Genomic DNA, 16,324 nt, shown 5'->3' with positions numbered 1-16,324 from the left:
ACCCTCCCCAGGGAAGTATTCATACAGCTGCTGGTTTGTTACGATGACAAACGATTTGCAGGGACACACTAGGGCGGCCACCAGCACCTGTACTGTGGCTGGGTGTCCTGGGCGAGTGGTTGCCTGGATAGATCCCAGGTGGGGGATTGTGAGTCAAGGGGCGGACAGCTTTATGGTTCTGTACGTCAGCACCACAGGGCTGTGCGCAGCAGCTGCTTGGGGGGGGGGGGCCTCACTTTGCAGCCTGCCGCCAGCACCCTCCTGCGATCCCGCTTCCTCTGACTGTCGCACCCCTTCCCTTCCATCTGGTAACTCCTGTGTCTCCTCTCCTGTGCGCTGCCCATTCATCTCACTGTGCCCCTAAGACAGGCGGGAATCAAGTCATTTCCGCACAGCCACGCGCACTTCCCGGACTCCGCTCCCGGCGTTCCTCTCGGCTGCACAGCTCTCTCCCCCGCCGTTTGCTTAATACATTTTTAATGGACTTTCAATCACGTCTCCTTCCGAGAGAACTGCGACTCGCTTTACGCCTTCGCTTCTTAGGTTGGAGAGTTTAACGCTCCCCAATGCCCGTGGAAACGGGGCCAGGAGCGGACCCGAGGGGTTCAGAGGCCACCTCACCCCAGCCCCCAGGACCTGCGGGCTGGATTTGCAGGAATTGGGGGAGCCCGTTGTTAAACACAGCACCGACAAAAATGAAATGACACCAACTTACAGTTAAATTAACTATATAAACACACAAGTAATAGACACCGGAAACCCTTCCCTTCCTCAGGGTGTTGCCACATCTGCTACTCTCTCTGCTCCTGAGTGTGGACAACTATTATATCCGCGCGGTGGCTACCCCGCATCCCCTCCCAACTCCCAGTCCAGTGACATCGCGGTGGCAGGATTTACACCAGGGAAATGGGCAGCAAGTGCTACAGATTAAGGCTTGTTTCCCGCTGGAGAACTGGTCGTCAAATGTTTGCCGCCACCCAACTGCCCATTCCGGCTCCAGCGCTCACATATTCAGCCCCATGAGAGGCCTGCCCGACTGTGGTGTGTGCACCCCGCCGTGCAGGAGCACGCGTGCTTCATGCCCCTGTGAGCGCAGGAGCCAGTGTTCCAGGGACACCCACAGGCAGGCAGCGGGCAGCGGGCAGCGGTAGCCAGGACAGTGGGCAAGGCGGTTCTGGAAGGGAGGGTCGTCCATCCTGTGCAGCTCCGGGTCCTTCCGAGCAAAGAGAGCAGGGGAGACAGAACGCGTGGCCAGACCTCCCTGCCACACCCCTGCCCGAGCCCCGTGGCCACGGCCCAGCGTCAGCCCCTTTGAAGACCCCCAGCTCCATCTTGCTTCTCCTCCTCAGAAACTGTCCATTGTGAGGAAGCAGCCGGGCCGGCTGCGAATACGCTGTCTTCACCAAGCACTTAGCGAGCATTGGCCATATCGTGTGGTAAATGCTGAGAATAAAAGATAAGAAAAAAATCAATGTATCAGCCACGGCGAATCGATATACCTTAGAGAAGGTGTTGGAAAAGTCGCTTCGAAGATGCACTTCCAGGATCAACTAGACTGAGCGTGGCCATCCCAGCCCCTTCAGCCCAGGTGCCACCCTATCTGGGCTGGGGCGGGGGGGGGAGCCAGGCCAGGGCCCTGGGTCCCGCCAGCCGGATCCGCAGGCCCTGTGACCGCGGGTGCGTCATTCACTCCTCTGAAGCCTGTTTGCTTGTCTGTGAAATGGGGGGTGGGGGGAGATGGATCAAGAGGATGGAGTGTCCTGTTAGGAGCCTGGCCCAGAGTAGGGGCTCAGCCACGCGGCACCCCTATTCCCAGGGACACGCGCCATCCTGCTCTCGCACCTGCCCGCCCAGCCCCGGGGGAGACCCCCACTGCCCACCCCACGCGCCGGCGTGGAACTTAGTGAAGATTTCCTAACCGGGTGGCTGCAGCCGGGTTCGTGTAAACCAAGGCGCCAGCTGGCCCAGCAGTTAGAGGGGCTGTTTGCGGAAGGCCTGGCGACTCGGGCTCACGCGAGGAAAGGAGGCTGCTCCTCGCTCCCATTGGACGGGGGTTCCGTGTCATCGCCCGGGGCTGCGGCCAGGGGACCGTGGGAAAGCGGGGTCACCGTGAAGGGGCATTATGTCCCCCAAACCGTGTAGTTCAGAGACTTACAAGGCCAGCTGGCAGCCCGGACACCGCGGGGCGGGAGGCATTTCTCCCCTCCTCGTGGGTCAGGAGGACACGGCATCTTGCCTTCATTATTCGCCCGTCATTCGAGCTCCGGCCTTAACTGCTAAAATATTTGCTTCTAAGAATAGATGCTTGTTGCGCAGCAAATGTGTCCCAACGTGGGCTTTGCTGCTGTCAGGATGATGGAAACCAATGCTCGCCCGGGGCCGAGAGGGCTGCTGCTCATCAGCGCCCTCCAGGTGGCCCGCCTGTTTCCCAGGCGCCCAGAGGTGCTGGGGGGAGGGGGTGCGGGGCCAGATGGCTTTGGCCTGGAACGCCGTCCGGCATGCCTGTCGCTGGACGCTGCAGCCCATGCGTGGCAAGAATAAGGGATCAGGGCCCCCTGGGCTGCTCGCCAGGCTCCGTGCTGCCCCGCTGTGTGTCCTTGGGCAAGTTGCTTGCCCTCTCTGAGCTGGACATGGGGGGGAGCAAGTCATCCTGCAGGTGGACCACAGGGATGGAGTCCGAGACCCACTCACAGGACCCACTCACAGGAAGGACCCCCAAGCCTCCCTTCCCCGCCTGTCCACTCTGTCAGTGGGAAGAGGGTCCCCGGCAAGCGCTTGCTCTCCCCTCCCCCCTCGCCCAGTACCTTTGCTGAGGTCTCACGCCATAGCTCCTCCCACCAGACAGGAAAAGGGGGCTATTGTCCTCCTGTCAGTTTGGTTCCCCGGGGCCTCCCTGTCCCAGAATCCACTTCCCTGGTGAGGCTGCAGGTGTCTGTGATCGATGGGCTCTGATCCCTGAGCCGGGGTGGGGGTGGGGGGGGGGGCTCGGCCGCAGAGACCAGGGCCCAGGAGTTATGCTCTTCTTCCCCACTGGGGGCTCCCTGACCGTCCCAGGCAAGAGCCTTCCTGGCCACCAGCCTCCTCCCCCCACTCCGGCAAATAGGCCCCGCCCCTCCAGCAAACAGCACCCTCCCCTCCCGCCCAGGCCGCCCCTCCTCGGGACCTCTGACGCCCTTTCCTGGACCTTCCTGAGTTCCCAGAATAAATGCCGCCCAGCGCTGTGTCCCTGCCTGGACCCTGGTGGACACACCACCTACATGACCCTCAGGGGACATCTGTGTCCCCACCAAGGCCTCTGACACCAGGCGTGTCTCCGACCGTGCACGAGTGACGGAAGGCTGCTTGCTTGTCCCGAAAGCCATTGCTCAGGCCGAGGCGCATCCCACGGCTGGTGACCCGGGGAAGGGGACACAGCTTCATGAAGCGGCCGTCCGATGGGGACAGTGCCCACCAGTTTAAGGACGCGTGGGGCCGGCCAGCGCTCTGAGCAGCCTGTGAGTTGGTCGGTGGGAGTTTTGGTGGGAGCTCCCTGAGTGGGGAGGGCCCCTGGGAGGAGGCGGGAGGCCTTGCTGGGCCCCAGGGAAGAAGCTGTAGGCTGTTGGGGGAGGGTAATGGGAGGAAATGATTTGCAAAGATTTCGGAGGTGGAGGAGGCAAGACCTACAGAGGGATGGATGGATGTGGGGGTGAAGGGCTCTCCAAGGCCGACCGTAGGGTGACGTGCGGTGTTACCACCGGCCGGAAGGATCAGGCTGGAGGAGAGGTGGGCAGGGCTGTGGGCAGAGCACGGTGGGTGCACTGGCACCAACTTGGGGGGGGGGGTGTTGGGCTGTGGCACAGGGAGGGGAGGTGTAAAGCGAAGATGTGTATCCTGAGGGCTAGGGAGGTCCCCGGTGAGGGGAGATGGAGAGATGGAGAGGTGCCCGAAGGGACAGGTGTGTGCCGGGTGGGCAGAGGGGGGCCAGGTGGGGTGGTGGACCTGGGACATAGTGCCCATGGTGGACGGCCGCCTTCCTTCCATGGTGCCAGCCAGGATAGGCAAAGACTAGGTGTGCGTGTGTGTGTGTGTGTGTGTGTGTGTGTGCATGAGTGTGGTATATGTAGTGAGTGTAGTGTGTGTGTGTGTGTGTAGCCTTGTATGCGTGGTGGTTGCGTGCACGAATGTGTGCCGTGTGCACAGTCACATGCTGGGCTGTCCTGGCTCCAGGCTTGCCTCGCCTGCTGCCCCTGTCCTCACCCGAGAGCCCTGTGATGCGTGGGCAGGGCCAGGGCATCTGAGGCCGACCAGGCTGCAGGAACATAAAAACAGGACCAGGGGACAGAGGTCCGGACGGCGCTGGGCCGGGAGAGCAGGGGCGTGGCGGGGCCAGGGCAGGTGCACACCCCCCAGAGCAAGGAGGCACGTCAGTGTCAGAGTTTACAAGACACGGACCCGAGCCTGGGCCCCCGGCTGAGGCTGGGGACACAATGGACCAGGCCCAGTCTCTGCCCTGGAGATGCTCACGCAAGCCTGGTCTCCTCAGTGGGCTCCCCACCCCAGCGCCCCATGGGCTCCTCCTCATCCGTCAGAACCCCACTCAGGTCACTCTGCTCCCCCAGGCCTCCCTCTGGCCCCCGGAGGACTCCGCTCCCTGCTCCCCACGCCAGCGCGGCCTGCTGTCACCTCTGGGTGCGGCAGGGACAGTCTGAGTGACCCCTGGGGTCCCGGTGCTGCAGCCGAGCCCTGGGCGGGGTCACGCCTGCTTGTGGACGCCTCCCCCGCTGGCTTTGCTGCGTGACCGACCGGGGCTTCACTCGCCGCTGTGTAGGCGGAGGGAAGGGGCGAGATGCGTCCACAGGCCTTTCAGCCTGACCCTCTGCCCGGCTCTGGCGGAGGGGAGCCCATGGGGCCAGAATGGCTGTGGAAAGTGCTTTGAAAACTCACAGCGGGAGGCGAGGACAGAGCGTCTGGAGCCCGCGGGGCTGTGGACAGAGGCTGCGAGGAAAGGGCAGGGCCTAGCACTTTGTGCCATTTACTGTCGACTCGCGGCTCCCGGAAAGGCCAGGGCATCAAATATTTACCAACGCGGCAGGAAACATTAACCTTCAGGCGCACATGCTTAACGACCTGAGCGCCCGGGAGGTGTCCCGAAGTCAGGAGGGGAGAGGGGGGAAGGAGGCTACATGCAGGGCGCGAAGAATGGAGCCCCAGCGCCAGGGACAGCTCCCCCCGGAGCCCCTCCCCCTGCCAGAGCCAGAGACCCCCACCCCCCGCCCCTGCTGTGCTCTCCTGCCTCACTGCCACAGCCCCTCCCCTCTCCCTCACTCAACCCTGTCTGCCTTCCCACCCTCTGGTGCGTCCCCAGGGCAGGGCTCTGTGGGGGTGCTTTTGCTGCTCTATCCCGGCCCTGAGAACTTGGGGGGCATGCGCCTTCTCTGACTGAGCCTGCTGACCGTCTTGTAAGGACCCCTGTGTTTACACTCGGCCCATCCGGCTAAGCCAGGACAGTCTCTCCCCCCCAGCCCCCCAAAGCCCACAGATTCACACCACACAATCTCTTCTGCCATCTGAGGTCACATTCAAGGTTCCGGGACCAGGACAGGGACCTGGCTGGGGGCGTTAATCGTGCCCACATGGAGGGCCACGGGATAGGCTGACGGCCCCCTTTAGTGCGTGCAGCCAGCCACTTCCCACAGTGGCCAAACGTTCTGCACTCCCCAGGAATCTGAGAGTTCCCATGGCCCCTGACCCTCCCAGCGTGTGGTGTGGTCAGTCTTTGTCATCTCAGCCCTTTCAGGGGGCCTGTAGGAGCAGCTTATTGTAGTTGTATGAGCCTTTTACCCAATGCGTGCGTTTCACTTTCTGTCATCATTACGCAAGCTCACCTCCTCCATGCAGCCTCCCGGGACTGCACCTTTTGTAGCTAAGAGCTCTGTCTGGGGGATTCCGATGGGATTGCCATCTTCTTCGCCCCGACGTTCTCTCATCCCTGTGCTGGCTGCTCCTTTGTAAGACGTGGGAATCGCGCCTTCTCTCAGTGTTGCTGTGAGGTGCTGTAAGCGCTAAATAACTGCCAGCTGCCATCATCGCCGGGCGCCTGGACTGCCTTCCCCTGGCAGTCAGTCCTGTGGTGCCCGTGACTCTGTGCTTGTCCTGTGTCAGGGACTCTCAGCGGCTGGGAGCGATCACTGCTATTCAGACTGCCAGGTGCTCTCTGAACCCCTGCCTCCACCCAGGCCGCTGCCCTGCCTCAGGGGGGGCCTTGCGGCCCCTGCAGCTGGCATCCCAGGCTTGACTCCCAGCCCCACCACCAACTCGACACCACGTGACCCTGGGAAGGTGGCATTGCTCCTGAACCTCAGTTTCCTCATCTGTAAGTGGGGGAGCGCTGCGAGCGACCACGCACGGGAGAAGTGCCCAGTACAGGCAGCCCCCACTCTGTCTCCGTTAGAATCAGGAAGGACCCTCCGCGTCCGCTCCCCAGAGCCCTCGGTCGTCCGATGCCCTCACCTGCAGCAGAAGTGCCCGGTGGCCGCCTCTCCCGGCTCCGCCCTGCCTGGAGCACCGGGTGTGCCCGCTGGGCTCCTCCGAACTGCCTGGCTCAGACTGCTCCCTCCTCCTGGGGTGCCTTCCCAGCTCTCTGACTCACCCTGCTCGTGAATGGGGGTGTCTGAGGAAAGCACCCTGGGACAGTCGACAGACGGGCCCCGGGACGGCTGCCCGGCCCTTTCTGACGTCGGCGGCGTTTGGACCAGTGCCCTGCTGACGGGCATCTCGCTGATCCGAATCTCCATCTCACCCATGTGGCTGCAATAAGTGGGCTCGACCATATGGCCCTGGGGACCCCATTAGTAGGCTGGTCGCTGAGTGGGATTGCTGGGTCAGAGGGCGTGCGCATCCGTCGTTTTGCTCCGCGTCACACTGCCTCCCACAGAAGTGACCCCCGCGTCCCTCCCACCAGCCCAGCAGCCGGCAGCCCAGGCTTCCCCCGCAGCACACGGCGCAGGCTGTTTGATCTTTGCCGAGGGAAGAGTGGGAGCATGGGAGTTCCCCCCCGGCGCCCGGACTGTCTCGTTACGGCTTTCATGTGCACGTCTCTTATTTCAGACTTTGAATGTGCAATTTGCCGGTTTCTCTCTTTCTTCTTGGCAGTTACTCTGTGTCGCTTCTCGGGTCCTCTGAGTCATTCCCTTTCCCTGGAAATCCACCCATTTCATCGAGGCTCTGATCTGGTTGGACAGAGTTGAGTGGTAGGCCCCTGGGTCCTCTCGTTAACGTCTGTTCTCTCTTTACTGCGCAGCGGCTCCATGCCGGCACCATCACAGCCCTGGGGACAGAGCAGGGGGCCCAAACCGATGGAAGCCCCATGTTTCTGGAGCCTACGGACAATTGGAAAAGGACCTGCGTAAAATAAACGGACTGCTGGGTGGGGATCGTGCTGGGGAGAGAGAAAGGGTGTGGGCAGCAGGGAGTTACAGGGGGGCTGTGTCCTGAGAAGGGCGCTCAGAGCGGGTCTCCGGGTCGGGTGACTTGGAGATGAGGGGGACGCTGGTGTGCATCTGGGAGCGGAGCGGGAGCTGCTGCTGCGGGCTGTGGGCCGGCCCAGCTTCTCTGGGGAACCAGAACCGGTCAGATGGAAGCGTGTAAGGGATTTGCTGTGAGGACCCGGCTCCTGCAGGGATGGGGGCGGGATGTGCCAAGGGCTGCCGTTGGCCCACCCCAGGCCCAGGAGAGCCACGGCGTAGGTTCTGGTTGGTTGGAGTGTGAAGGCCCGAGAACCAGGGGAAACCAGCCCAAGTCCAAGTATGAAGGCAGGAGAGACCGACGGCCCGGCTCCAAGACAGTCACGCAGCCCGGCCGGCGTGGCTCCGTGGTTGTGCGTCGACCTATGAACCAGGAGATCATGGTTGCGGGCTCAATCCCCGGTGGGGGGCATGCAGGAAGCAGCCAATTAATGTCTCTCTCTCTCTCTCTCTCTCTCTCTCTCTCTCTCTCCATCCCTCCCTCCCTCCATCTCCCTTCCTGCCTCTCTAAAAAAATCATAAAAACATTTAAAAAGAAAAAGACAGTCATGCAGAGGGCACACTCCTCCTTCCGCCTACTAGTCCTCTTCCATCTGCCCTCAGTGGACGGGAGGCGGCCCACCCACATGGGGAGTCTGTCTGCTGGACCCAGTCTACCTATTCGAATAGGAACCCATCCAGAAACGCCCTCCCGGGCCCAGGAACAATGTTTAGCCAGATATTTGGGTGCCCGTGTCCCGGTCAAGTTGACCTGTGAAATGAGGAGAGAACCAGAGGGAGGTCAGGGATTTGACGGGAGAGGACGGAGAGGAAGGGTTTGGCTTCTCCTCTGAGTGAGCTGGGAGCCGCTGAGGGTTTGCGTGTCAGCCTCTGAGGCAGGTTTTCACAGGGTCCCCGTGGCTGCTACGTGGAGAGCGGGCCGAGGGGCTGCCGTGAGGAGCCGGGTGAGAATCCTGCTGGCTTGGCCCACAGAGGCCAACGCAGTGGCAGGAAGTGCAGGGTTTATGGGTTTATCTGAAGGGATGGGGGCAACGGGATTTGCTAACGGATCTGGTGTCGGGTGTGAGGGAGGGAGAGGGGCCCCAGTTGCTCTGGGACTCCCGTGTAAGCACCTGGCAGGATGGAGTGGCACTTGCTGAGGTCGGGAAAACTGCGGGAAAAGCGGGTCTGGGGAGAACAGTCTGGGCTGTAGTTTGGGGCGTGTCCAGTTTGGGGATGTCCAGTAGGGGATGTCAGGTAGACAGGACAGAGCCTGGAGCCCAGGTGGGAACTTGAGACCCGAGAGCCTCAGTGTGCAGTGCTTAGATCCTGGGGACGAGATGAAGGCCTCGGGAGAGAGGCTGGAGCGTCCCGGACGCAGGAGGAGTGAGCAGCCGGGCCAGTTCTGCCAAAAGGAGGACTGAGAAAATGACCACTGGATGCAGCGACACGGGGGCCTTTGGGACCGTGCGGCACAGCTGGGACAGAGGCCCCTCTGGAGAGGTTAAGGGGCAGTGGGGGAGCGGAATTGCGCAGCTCTCTCTGCTTTAGTAGATTCACCAACAGTTAGTAAGTTTCATTGGTTTTCAAAAAGAATGAGACATTGGATTTATATCTTCCTTCCTTCCTTTTACTGTTTTTACCTTCATTTCCGTCTTAATTTATCAATTGCTCGTTGATGCCTTCTTTGGGTTTATCTTGCCTTTCTTTTCAAACTCTTGGAGTGGGATGGCTAATTCCTGTTTTCTTGTTTATTGATAGCAATGTTTAAAGCTGTCGATTTTCCTCTGAGCATTGCCTTGGCTGCATCCCCCAAGTTCTGAACCCTAATGCTTTTATGTTTATAATTGTCTAGATATCCTTGATTTTTTTTTCCTTTTTCTTTTTTTTTTTTTCTTTTGCTCTCTCTTTGACTCAAGCGTTAGTTTTAAAGAGTTTTTAAACTGAGTGGTAGAGTTTTTTGGTTTGTGGTTGTGTTATTAGATATTTTCAAAATTGTGATCAGAGAATGTTGGCTTTTTGGAATTTACTTTCTTTTTGGCCTAATTGTCATTTTATATGTATGCATTTTTAAGGGTATTTGAACAGAAGGTAGATTCTGTCTCTCTCTCTCTCTCTCTCTCTCTCTCTCTCTCACACACACACACACACACACACACACCCATCATTAATTTGACTATTTGGCTCCATATATCCTTACGCATGTTTTTGCCACCTTTATCTGTAATGGACTGAGAAAGGTGAATTAAAATGCACGGATACTAGGATATTCTGTCTTTTTATTTCTACGTTTCCATTAGTGCTTGCTTGATGACTGTTGAGGCTATGTTACTTGGTGCGCAGATACTCATTACCTTAGATCCTTGATCCCCGCACAGCGCCCCCCTTTTTTCCTCATCAGCATTTGTTGCCCTGACTTCAGCTTTCTCTACTGCTCAGATGAAGACCCCCGGCTTCTCGTGGTTTGCATTTGTTTGTTATGTTCCTGCCCATCCTTCTCCCCCCGCCACACACACACACGGTGTTTCTCAGTTGTTTATTTATCAAGAGAAACTATTCCTCGGCTCAAATATTCAGGAACACGGGTCAGTGACAAACGTCCGTGGTTTCAACCCAAAGACATTCTTTACATCCCAAGGTCACTCTGCCCTCGGAGAGAGCCCCCCCTCCTCGGCACCTCAGCCTCCATGGGATCTACTCGCTGTGGATCCTGCGACGCCTCCTCTCGAGGCTCAGCCACAGCAGACAGAGAGGCAGCTGCAACCCCCGGGACACGATGATGGCCCCAGCCACACGCAATCCGGATGGAGGACCGGGCGGCCCCATTTTTTAAATTTCATAAAATACATAACATAAGTTTACCGTTGAGCCGTTCGCGTGCACTGTTCAGTGGCCTTCAGCCCGTGTACTTGTGGCACAGCCATCGCCTGAACTCCCTGTCCTCTGTCCCTTCTTTTAGAGCAGCGGTTCTCAACCTTGGCTGCACATTAGAATCACCTGGGAATCTTGTTAAAATCCTGATTTCTGGGCCTCATCCTCCGGAAATTCTGTTTCTTTGTTACTAATGATGAGGCCCAGAAATCAGGATTTTAGCAAGATTCCCAGGTGATTCTAATGTGCAGCCAAGGTTGAGAACCACTGTTTTAGAACAAACCTTTCGGAATCCTTCTACCTTCCCTGGGTTTTGTTTGGAATCTGGTCTGAGAGTCTTTATTTTTTTTTTTTTCTTCAGCAAGTGTGTGTGGCTCATTCCCATTTCCCGAGATGGCAGGCACAGTTGGTCTCGGTTCTGTCACCATAGTTTTGATACGCTTTCTGCTTTTATAGTTTTTGTGGGGGTTGTCAATTTTCACCATATGGTCTCTGTTTTCTTTTTTATGTATATGTCTTCTGACAATATGGAAAGCTGTGTTTTTATCCCCTGGATATCTTCATAATTATACTGTGATATTCTACCCTTAATCATCTATTTCTAGACAATGTTTATTTTCTCCCTATTATGAACAGCGTCCAAATAAAGATATTCTACTTTCCCTTTCTTCCTCCAAATGGTATTAGTTGTTTATATTATTTTCCTTCTTGCCTTTGTACCTCTAATGTTACTTACACATCTAAAGGATGCTTTAGGCCCAGCCAGTGTGGCTCAGTGATTGAGCATTGAGCTATGAACCAGGAGGTCACAGTTCGATTCCCAGTCAGGGCACATGCCTGGGTTGTGGGCTGGCTCACCAGTAGGGGGCGTGCAGGAGGCAACTGATGAATGATTCTCATCATTGAGGTTTCTATCTCTCTCTCCCTCTCCCTTCCTCTCTGAAAGCAATAAAATATATTTAAATGAGTCTTTAGACCTCCAACTATAAATGAGTAAGACATAGTTTATCTCTCCTTCTCGCCTCTACATTTCTTATTTATATCAGTTCTCTGATTTCTCTTTCATTCTTTTCTGTCATAGTCACAGTCCTTACGTTGGATTCAGACATAGATTCTTCCTGCCGGTGCTCTTGCCAGAGTTACTCCCTCTACCCTAAGTCTGTTCTCTAGTAGTTATATAAGAAGGGACCATGGGAACTATAATTCACAAATATTGTTCAAAAAGTTTTTCTGTTGACTTTATACATAAAGGATGGTTCATCTGGGCTTTAGCTTCTGCGTTCATTCATTCATCCATCCATTAAATATTGATTAAGCCTCTACTAGATGCCAGTTACTGTTCTAAACCCTGGCAATACAAAAATAACCACAGCACACAGACACCTTGGACTCCCTGTAGCTGGTAAGGGAGGGGTGAGCAGTCCACTAGGCCCGTCAGTAAAGCAGCAGGCGTGCTGGACAGATGTGCTGGGAGAAGGAGAAGGAGAAAGCCGGGGGGCCCTGGGACCGGCTGTGCTCTATGCAGCAGAGGGGAGGCAACGTGGAATCTTCTCCCCTGCGTTGTGCACAGAGTTGGGGGTTGGCTCAGCCCCGTGAAGTAGGACTTGCTCCAGAAAGATGGGCTGTGTGGCCTGTCGGAGCCCGCCCCCCCCCCGCCCCCCTGCGGATAGCATGCACTGGCGCTCGGAGCAAGACGGGTCATCGGTGAAGAGCTTGAATAAGATGCAAGTGGCCCTCCCCGGCCAGGGCGGCTCGGTGGGCTGGACGACGTCCTGTGCACCAGAAGGTGCCAGTTCAACCCCAGTCAGGACACATGGCCGGGCGGCGGCCCGCTCCCCCGTAGGGACGGTGCAGGAGGCAGCCGATCAATGCTTCGCTCTCATATCAGTGTTTCTCCCTCTCCCTTCCTCTCTCTCTAAAAATTAATAAGAAATTCTTTTTTAAAAAAGAAAACATATGCAAGTAGCAGCAAACCAGCTGCCCTGGTGTGGAGCTGGGGGGCCCGTGGGCACCACCGGAACCAGGCATCTCCCTGCTTTCAGTCCCACTTGCGTTAGTGAGGGCCCTTCATTCTCCTGCTCGTCTAGGTGAGTGTCCCCCTCCCAGGGGACTTCCACTTGCATGGCATTGGCCAGGCTGGGTCACGTGATCACCCCTATCTGCAAGGGAGTCTGGGAAGGTGAGTGTTCGCGACTGGGTAATTGCCCCACATGGATATAAGACAGGGAATTCGCAGTGCCTCCCGCAGATGGAGTCTGTGCTCCTCCTGTTCCTCGCTGCCCTGGTGTGGAGGTCATTTTGACGGGGAGAAAGGACTAAAGCCGCTCAGCTCTGCCACTCAAAGCTGTAATTGCCCGTCCCTGTGCCAGGAGTCCCTGGCTGCCTCTCCATGACTTCGTGTGATGTGGTCCTATCCAGTGGTGTGATTGCACGATTCATAATGGTTCTTATTGTCATTCTGAATGATATCAGGATCTGTCCTTAATAATTTTTAGTTTGTTACAGCAAAGGTGACCATGTAGCTTATCATCAGAATCAGAAAACTGTTGCGTGTGAAAGGGGAGCAATATTAAAAATTATGCCAGAACAACAGCCGCTAACTGGGACTGTCCCAAGCCAGGATGTATTGTTGAGGTAGATGAACACTGTTGGCGTTGTAAGTTGACCTGAAGTCTCACAGATTGAAAATGTCTGTGCTCTCTAATCTAATCATTAGCCTGTTGATTCCTTGGACTTTCTATGTGTATTACTGGCACATAGTTGGTTTGGGGAATCTCTGACATGCTATGCTTCTTTCTTGTCTTATTGCATGGGACAGGGTTGCTAGTACTATATGGAACCACTAGAGGCCCGGTGCATGAATTCGTACATGGGTGGGGTCCGGCCAGCCTGCCCCCGATTGGGATGGGGGGGGGCAATCGGCGGTGGGGCTGGCAGGGGGAAGGGGCCATGGGTGGTTGGCCAGCCAGCCCCTCCCCCTGGTCGAACTCCCGGTCAAGGAGACAATTTGCATATTAGCCTTTTATTATATAGGATCGTCAACAGGCTTGCTTGTCTTGCTTCCAGTCTTCAAGTCAAACATTTCTCAATTCCCGGAAGACAAAGGCAGGTCACGGGCTTAGAGAAAAACTGGCTCCTCCTGGCACTGAGGCCTGAGAGAAAGGTCCCCAGTGTGTCCCCACGAAGGAGGCACCCCTGATACTTTGTTTCCTTCTGCCCCCCAGAAAACCCTTTCGCCGTGCCTCAGGACTGGGAGCTGAGACCGAAGTGCCCGGCGCAGCCTCCACGGAGAACAACTTCCACAGAGACGCCAGGGAGAGCGGAGGCGGCCGCGGCGGTGGCAGAGGAGAGAGGACCGCCTGTACCCCGAACCCCGCTCTGCAGACTTCTAAGACTAGGAGCAAACTCAGGAGTGGGGGTCCCGGGGTGCAGGGAGGGGGTTCTGAGCCACCCGTCCACAAGCAATAGTCCCATTTTGGGCTGGTGGCTTCTGAGAGGTGATGCCACCGTGGACTCGAGATGACCAGCGCAGAGCTGCCCTGGCCAACTCCGGCTGGAAGGATGGAGGCCTGTGCGCCATGTCCACGGTCCCCTCGCCTCCGTTCCCTCCAATAGCGGCTCGTGGGCCTGTGCCTGTCAGAATACCGAGTGTGTGTGCGCGTGTGTGTGTGCGTGTGCGCATGTGTGACTTGGGTGTTCTTTTTGTTTGTTTGGTTTTTACTGGGTCCCTCCACGTCCTCGGGTGGGCACGTGCCGCCATGTGGGGGGGTCCTCACCGGCACCCGGGTCCCAGGGTTTTGCTGCAACTGGCAGCTGTGAGCCGGACGGGGTCGGCAAGCTCGGGGCCCGGCCCTGCTGTGTCTGGGGGGGACGCCGGGACTTGAAACCTCCAGGGCGGGTTCATTGTCACGGGAGTCGGCCCCGTAACAGTGACAACAAGGGACATGTCTCCGACTGTCCGAGGGGCAGGCACCAGGTCGGTGTGTGCACAGCTTCTCCCTCCACCCGTGAGGGAGTGCGGGGAGCCGCCTGCAGAAACCACTCCGGGCAAGGAGGGTGCCAGGGTCGCACACACAGTGACGGGGCCAGCCCCTCGGTTTGATGTCGGGGTGTAGGAACCCAGAGTCCAAGCTTCCAGCCCAGAGCACCCCCAGCAGAGTCCGGGGACACCTCCCGGTCGCTTCCCAGTGGACGGGCCACCCCCCAAGTTCTCCACCACCACGGCCCAGACCCCGGTTCACGCAGTACACTCTGTGAGCACCTGCTGTGCCAGGCCCACGCTGGGCGGTGCTGGGGCGAGAGAGGAGTCCGGCGGTCCTCACCCCTGCCCCGGGGAGCTGTCACCCGGGGGGGAGCGGGGAGAGAGACAGACACACAGCTCTTTTCCAGACGGGGTGATGAGCAGTATGGAAATCCAGAGGGGAAAGTTCTAGAAACCCTTCTATTTTCAGGTGGGACTGTCACACAGTCCTGGATGCCCGTAACGTTCACCCACAGAGCTCACCATGGCCACTGCCCACCTGTGACACAGGCGGGTGTCACCCGGGAAGGGATCACGTCAGCCCCGAGGGCCACACTGCCAGTGTAGACACACTCGCACACGGGTGTCAGGGATGCTGACATCGCCCCCGGGGCCTGCTCAGTCAACCGCGTTCCCCTCGGATCGCGTGTCCTCGCTCAGCCAGACCCAGTGTTCCCGCACCAGACTGTCCATCACGCAGCGTGAGCAGGCGGGGGGGGCCCTGCCAGCCGGGCAGAGGGGACAGAGCAGAAGAAGGAGGACCGCAGCAGGGCGGGGGGCAGGGGGGGGAGCGCTGTGCCGGGAATCCAGTCACAATATGTGCGTGGGGGCCGTGTGGAGCGTGGGCACCTGGGAAGGCCTTTCTAAGCAGGTGCCAGTCAAGCCCAGGTCTGAACGCTAAGCAGGAGCCAGCCATGGGGCATCGCAGCTGAGGGAATAGCCAGTGCCAGGCCCTGAGGCAGCAGCAGGCTCCGCGGTTCAGGGAATCGGAAGAAATCTGGGGGCTGGAACCCGCGGGAGTGCGGGGCGGTGAGGGTGAGGGTGAGGGTGCAGGTGAGGGTGAGGGTGCAGGTGAGGGTGAGGGTGAGGGTGAGGGTGAGGGTGCGAGAGCCCAGGCCGGTTTGCTGCGCGTCAGCCCCATGCGGGGACGAAGCGGAAAGAACTTGCCCGGTGCGAAGTGTTTAACCTACAGCCTGGCTTTTCGGCCCCTCAACAGCCCCATGGAGAAGGGACTCTCCCCATTTTATGGACTAGGAAGCTGAGGCTCAGGGGGACACGAGGCTTGCCCAAGGTCCCACGGGCAGGCTGTGGCAGACCCAGGCCATGGCTCCAGCCCCGTCTCCTCCAGCCTGTGGCGCCAGGGCCCAGGTGGACCGCTCAGCAGAGGCAACGTGGGGGAACCTGCACTTGGGGTCTCGACTTAGGGGTGGGCATGGCTTCCTTTCCCTCGGATGCCAGTCATGCCAGGACATGGGCCGGGCCTTGTTCAGGTGGAGAAGCGATGGCCGGGGGAGGGGCGTGCTCAGCAGCCATTCAGCCCAGCTGGATCAGCCCCCACCTGCACCCCGTGTGCGGAGCCTCGGACAACAGAGGAAGCTATCCCCGGGGCTCAGGGGAGGAGGGCACAGGACCCACATCCTGACATCGGCTCTGCGTTAAGAGCAGTGTGACCCCGGGCACGTCCCGTGCCCTCTCTGCCCTCCGTCTCCCTGTGGGTAAGAGGACGGAGCCAGACCAGGCACGTAGGGGGCTGGCATGGTTAGCTTCCTGTGGTTCTGGGAGAGGCTCACGCAGCTGCTCATGCCCTTTCTCTGCCAAAAAGGAGCTGCTGGCCTTGCTCCCTGCCCGGAGGCCTGGAGCCAGAGGTCACTGTCCCGTGGACCCGCTGGGGCTGGAGTCCTGGCTCTGCAGCCTGAGATTGACAGCCTGCAGGAGGCGGGACAGACCCCGG

Source organism: Myotis brandtii, unplaced genomic scaffold (genome assembly GCF_000412655.1).
Source record: "Myotis brandtii unplaced genomic scaffold, ASM41265v1 scaffold138, whole genome shotgun sequence".
Taxonomy (NCBI): Eukaryota; Metazoa; Chordata; class Mammalia; order Chiroptera; family Vespertilionidae; genus Myotis; species Myotis brandtii.
The sequence above is the reverse complement of the archived record's forward strand: the minus strand, read 5'-3'. Positions refer to the sequence as shown.